Source organism: Triticum aestivum, unplaced genomic scaffold (genome assembly GCF_018294505.1).
Source record: "Triticum aestivum cultivar Chinese Spring unplaced genomic scaffold, IWGSC CS RefSeq v2.1 scaffold52883, whole genome shotgun sequence".
NCBI lineage: Eukaryota > Viridiplantae > Streptophyta > Magnoliopsida > Poales > Poaceae > Triticum > Triticum aestivum.
In genome coordinates this window covers 31,707-37,052 of record NW_025228746.1, presented here as the reverse complement: position 1 = coordinate 37,052, position 5,346 = coordinate 31,707, and the positions used below count along the sequence as shown (strand labels likewise).

Below are 5,346 nucleotides of genomic sequence, written 5' to 3'. Positions count from 1 at the left end.
ACTCTCCCGCTCAATCACGGAGACGAGTTTTCCACGGTTTCCACCCCTCCCTCCATACCGCAGCAACACGAGTTTTTTCCACCCCTTTCAGAACGCGCTCTTCGCGCCACAAAGCCGCCCCAAGACGCGCGAGCAATGAGCATCGAGCTTAAACATATCGCAAACGTCAAACATAATATAACGGGATTAATATATATCGCGCACGTGCGACATGTTTGTCACAAGGCGCAAAAAATAATTATAAAAGGAATGCAACACGAGGACTTCCCAGGAGGTCACCCATCCTAGTACTACTCTCGCCCAAGCACGCTTAACTTCGGAGTTCTAATGGGATCCGGTGCTTTAGTGCTGGTATGATCGCATCCGACATGTTTCCCCGTCTTCGTCCCTTATGCTTGCCACTCCCAGGTCCGCTCCAATGACGATTCTACATTCTCACTACCATTACAACCGTTCCCTAACAATAGATAATGTCCTATACTACTTACTCTCCCGCTCAATCACGGAGACGAGTTTTCCACGGTTTCCACCCCTCCCTTCATACCGCAGCAACACAAGTTTTTTCCACCCCTTTCAGAACGCGCTCTTCGCGCCACAAAGCCGCCCCAAGACGCGCGAGCAATGAGCATCGAGCTTAAACATATCGCAAACGTCAAACATAATATAACGGGATTAATATATATCGCGCACGTGCGACATGTTTGTCACAAGGCGCAAAAAATAATTATAAAAGAAATGCAACACGAGGACTTCCCAGGAGGTCACCCATCCTAGTATTACTCTCGCCCAAGCACGCTTAACTTCGGAGTTCTGATGGGATCCGGTGCTTTAGTGCTGGTATGATCGCATCCGACATGTTTCCCCGTCTTCGTCCCTTATGCTTGCCACTCCCAGGTCCGCTCCAAAGACGATTCTACATTCTCACTACCATTACAACCGTTCCCTAACAATGGATAATGTCCTATACTACTTACTCTCCCGCTCAATCACGGAGACGAGTTTTCCACGGTTTCCACCCCTCCCTCCATACCGCAGCAACACGAGTTTTTTCCACCCCTTTTAGAACGCGCTCTTCGCGCCACAAAGCCGCCCTAAGACGCGCGAGCAATGAGCATCGAGCTTAAACATATCGCAAACGTCAAACATAATATAACGGGATTAATATATATCGCGCACGTGCGACATGTTTGTCACAAGGCGCAAAAAATAATTATAAAAGGAATGCAACACGAGGACTTCCCAGGAGGTCACCCATCCTAGTACTACTCTCGCCCAAGCACGCTTAACTTCGGAGTTCTGATGGGATCCGGTGCTTTAGTGCTGGTATGATCGCATCCGACATGTTTCCCCGTCTTCGTCCCTTATGCTTGCCACTCCCAGGTCCGCTCCAAAGACGATTCTACAGTCTCACTACCATTACAACCGTTCCCTAACAATGGATAATGTCCTATACTACTTACTCTCCCGCTCAATCACGGAGACGAGTTTTCCACGGTTTCCACCCCTCCCTCCATACCGCAGCAACACGAGTTTTTTTCACCCCTTTCAGAACGTGCTCTTCGCGCCACAAAGCCGCCCCAAGACGCGCGAGCAATGAGCATCGAGCTTAAACATATCGCAAACGTCAAACATAATATAACGGGATTAATATATATCGCGCACGTGCGACATGTTTGTCACAAGGCGCAAAAAATAATTATAAAAGGAATGCAACACAAGGACTTCCCAGGAGGTCACCCATCCTAGTACTACTCTCGCCCAAGCACCCTTAACTTCGGAGTTCTGATGGGATCCGGTGCTTTAGTGCTGGTATGATCGCATCCGACATGTTTCCCCGTCTTCGTCCCTTATGCTTGCCACTCCCAGGTCCGCTCCAAAGACGATTCTACATTCTCACTACCATTACAACCGTTCCCTAACAATGGATAATGTCCTATACTACTTACTCTCCCGCTCAATCACGGAGACGAGTTTTCCACGGTTTCCAACCCTCCCTCCATACCGCAGCAACACGAGTTTTTTCCACCCCTTTCAGAACGCGCTCTTCGCGCCACAAAGCCGCCCCAAGACGCGCGAGCAATGAGCATCGAGCTTAAACATATCGCAAACGTCAAACATAATATAACGGGATTAATATATATCGCGCACGTGCGACATGTTTGTCACAAGGCGCAAAAAATAATTATAAAAGGAATGCAACACGAGGACTTCCCAGGAGGTCACCCATCCTAGTACTACTCTCGCCCAAGCACGCTTAACTTCGGAGTTCTGCTGGGATCCGATGCTTTAGTGCTGGTATGATCGCATCCGACATGTTTCCCCGTCTTCGTCCCTTATGCTTGCCACTCCCAGGTCCGCTCCAAAGACGATTCTACATTCTCACTACCATTACAACCGTTCCCTAACAATGGATAATGTCCTATACTACTTACTCTCCCGCTCAATCACGGAGACGAGTTTTCCACGGTTTCCACCCCTCCCTCCATACCGCAGCAACACGAGTTTTTTCCACCCCTTTCAGAACGCGCTCTTCGCGCCACAAAGCCGCCCCAAGACGCGCGAGCAATGAGCATCGAGTTTAAACATATCGCAAACGTCAAACATAATATAACGGGATTAATATATATCGCGCACGTGCGACATGTTTGTCACAAGGCGCAAAAAATAATTATAAAATGAATGCAACACGAGGACTTCCCAGGAGGTCACCCATCCTAGTACTACTCTCGCCCAAGCACGCTTAACTTCGGAGTTCTGATGGGATCCGGTGCTTTAGTGCTGGTATGATCGCATCCGACATGTTTCCCCGTCTTCGTCCCTTATGCTTGCCACTCCCAGGTCCGCTCCAAAGACGATTCTACATTCTCACTACCATTACAACCGTTCCCTAACAATGGATAATGTCCTATACTACTTACTCTCCCGCTCAATCACGGAGACGAGTTTTCCACGGTTTCCACCCCTCCCTCCATACCGCAGCAACACGAGTTTTTTCCACCCCTTTCAGAACGCGCTCTTCGCGCCACAAAGCCGCCCCAAGACGCGCGAGCAATGAGCATCGAGCTTAAACATATCGCAAACGTCAAACATAATATAACGGGATTAATATATATCGCGCACGTGCGACATGTTTGTCACAAGGCGCAAAAAATAATTATAAAAGGAATGCAACACGAGGACTTCCCAGGAGGTCACCCATCCTAGTACTACTCTCGCCCAAGCACGCTTAACTTCGGAGTTCTCATGGGATCCGGTGCTTTAGTGCTGGTATGATCGCATCCGACATGTTTCCCCGTCTTCGTCCCTTATGCTTGCCACTCCCAGGTCCGCTCCAAAGACGATTCTACATTCTCACTACCATTACAACCGTTCCCTAACAATGGATAATGTCCTATACTACTTACTCTCCCGCTCAATCACGGAGACGAGTTTTCCACGGTTTCCACCCCTCCCTCCATACCGCAGCAACACGGGTTTTTGCCACCCCTTTCAGAACGCGCTCTTCGCGCCACAAAGCCGCCCCAAGACGCGCGAGCAATGAGCATCGAGCTTAAACATATCGTAAACGTCAAACATAATATAACGGGATTAATATATATCGCGCACGTGCGACATGTTTGTCACAAGGCGCAAAAAATAATTATAAAAGGAATGCAACATGAGGACTTCCCAGGAGGTCACCCATCCTAGTACTACTCTCGCCCAAGCACGCTTAACTTCGGAGTTCTGATGGGATCCGGTGCTTTAGTGCTGGTATGATCGCATCCGACATGTTTTCCCGTCTTCGTCCCTTATGCTTGCCACTCCCAGGTCCGCTCCAAAGACGATTCTACATTCTCACTACCATTACAACCGTTCCCTAACAATGGATAATGTCCTATACTACTTACTCTCCCGCTCAATCACATAGACGAGTTTTCCACGGTTTCCACCCCTCCCTCCATACCGCAGCAACACGAGTTTTTTCCACCCCTTTCAGAACGCGCTCTTCGCGCCACAAAGCCGCCCCAAGACGCGCAAGCAATGAGCATCGAGCTTAAACATATCGCAAACGTCAAACATAATATAACGGGATTAATATATATCGCGCACGTGCGACATGTTTGTCACAAGGTGCAAAAAATAATTATAAAAGGAATGCAACACGAGGACTTCCCAGGAGGTCACCCATCCTAGTACTACTCTCGCCCAAGCACGCTTAACTTCGGAGTTCTGATGGGATCCGGTGCTTTAGTGCTGGTATGATCGCATCCGACATGTTTCCCCGTCTTCATCCCTTATGCTTGCCACTCCCAGGTCCGCTCCAAAGACGATTCTACATTCTCACTACCATTACAACCGTTCCCTAACAATGGATAATGTCCTATACTACTTACTCTCCCGCTCAATCACGGAGACGAGTTTTCCACGGTTTCCACCCCTCCCTCCATACCGCAGCAACACGAGTTTTTTCCACCCCTTTCAGAACGCGCTCTTCGCGCCACAAAGCCGCCCCAAGACGCGCGAGCAATGAGCATCGAGCTTAAACATATCGCAAACGTCAAACATAATATAACGGGATTAATATATATCGCGCACGTGCGACATGTTTGTCACAAGGCGCAAAAAATAATTATAAAAGGAATGCAACACGAGGACTTCCTAGGAGGTCACCCATCCTAGTACTACTCTCTCCCAAGCACGCTTAACTTCGGAGTTCTGATGGGATCCGGTGCTTTAGTGCTGGTATGATCGCATCCGACATGTTTCCCCGTCTTCGTCCCTTATGCTTGCCACTCCCAGGTCCGCTCCAAAGACGATTCTACATTCTCACTACCATTACAACCGTTCCCTAACAATAGATAATGTCCTATACTACTTACTCTCCCGCTCAATCAGGGAGACGAGTTTTCCACGGTTTCCACCCCTCCCTTCATACCGCAGCAACACAAGTTTTTTCCACCCCTTTCAGAACGCGCTCTTCGCGCCACAAAGCCGCCCCAAGACGCGCGAGCAATGAGCATCGAGCTTAAACATATCGCAAACGTCAAACATAATATAACGGGATTAATATATATCGCGCACGTGCGACATGTTTGTCACAAGGCGCAAAAAATAATTATAAAAGGAATGCAACACGAGGACTTCCCAGGAGGTCACCCATCCTAGTACTACTCTCGCCCAAGCACGCTTAACTTCGGAGTTCTGATGGGATCCGGTGCTTTAGTGCTGGTATGATCGCATCCGACATGTTTCCCCGTCTTCGTCCCTTATGCTTGCCACTCCCAGGTCCGCTCCAAAGACGATTCTACATTCTCACTACCATTACAACCGTTCCCTAACAATGGATAATGTCCTATACTACTT

At 48.7% G+C, this 5,346-nt stretch overlaps 11 non-coding genes across 11 annotated transcripts; all 11 read right to left on the bottom strand.

Annotated features, from left to right (window-relative positions):
* Positions 1–246: 246 nt before the first annotated feature.
* On the bottom strand, positions 247–365 carry LOC123174591 (5S ribosomal RNA). The gene has a single exon (XR_006487182.1). It is a non-coding gene; the product is annotated as a 5S ribosomal RNA (ribosomal RNA).
* A 367-nt stretch (positions 366–732) lies between these two features.
* LOC123174617 (5S ribosomal RNA) lies at positions 733–851 on the bottom strand. The gene has a single exon (XR_006487206.1). It is a non-coding gene; the product is annotated as a 5S ribosomal RNA (ribosomal RNA).
* Positions 852–1,218: 367 nt separating this feature from the next.
* LOC123174587 (5S ribosomal RNA) lies at positions 1,219–1,337 on the bottom strand. The gene has a single exon (XR_006487177.1). It is a non-coding gene; the product is annotated as a 5S ribosomal RNA (ribosomal RNA).
* A 367-nt stretch (positions 1,338–1,704) lies between these two features.
* On the bottom strand, positions 1,705–1,823 carry LOC123174600 (5S ribosomal RNA). Its single transcript, XR_006487190.1, has one exon. It is a non-coding gene; the product is annotated as a 5S ribosomal RNA (ribosomal RNA).
* A 367-nt stretch (positions 1,824–2,190) lies between these two features.
* On the bottom strand, positions 2,191–2,309 carry LOC123174623 (5S ribosomal RNA). Its single transcript, XR_006487212.1, has one exon. It is a non-coding gene; the product is annotated as a 5S ribosomal RNA (ribosomal RNA).
* Positions 2,310–2,676: 367 nt separating this feature from the next.
* Positions 2,677–2,795, bottom strand: LOC123174593 (5S ribosomal RNA). Its single transcript, XR_006487184.1, has one exon. It is a non-coding gene; the product is annotated as a 5S ribosomal RNA (ribosomal RNA).
* Positions 2,796–3,162: 367 nt separating this feature from the next.
* On the bottom strand, positions 3,163–3,281 carry LOC123174602 (5S ribosomal RNA). The gene has a single exon (XR_006487192.1). It is a non-coding gene; the product is annotated as a 5S ribosomal RNA (ribosomal RNA).
* Positions 3,282–3,648: 367 nt separating this feature from the next.
* On the bottom strand, positions 3,649–3,767 carry LOC123174611 (5S ribosomal RNA). The gene has a single exon (XR_006487201.1). It is a non-coding gene; the product is annotated as a 5S ribosomal RNA (ribosomal RNA).
* Positions 3,768–4,134: 367 nt separating this feature from the next.
* On the bottom strand, positions 4,135–4,253 carry LOC123174586 (5S ribosomal RNA). The gene has a single exon (XR_006487176.1). It is a non-coding gene; the product is annotated as a 5S ribosomal RNA (ribosomal RNA).
* A 367-nt stretch (positions 4,254–4,620) lies between these two features.
* LOC123174568 (5S ribosomal RNA) lies at positions 4,621–4,739 on the bottom strand. Its single transcript, XR_006487160.1, has one exon. It is a non-coding gene; the product is annotated as a 5S ribosomal RNA (ribosomal RNA).
* A 367-nt stretch (positions 4,740–5,106) lies between these two features.
* Positions 5,107–5,225, bottom strand: LOC123174585 (5S ribosomal RNA). The gene has a single exon (XR_006487175.1). It is a non-coding gene; the product is annotated as a 5S ribosomal RNA (ribosomal RNA).
* Between the last annotated feature and the right edge of the window lie 121 nt (positions 5,226–5,346).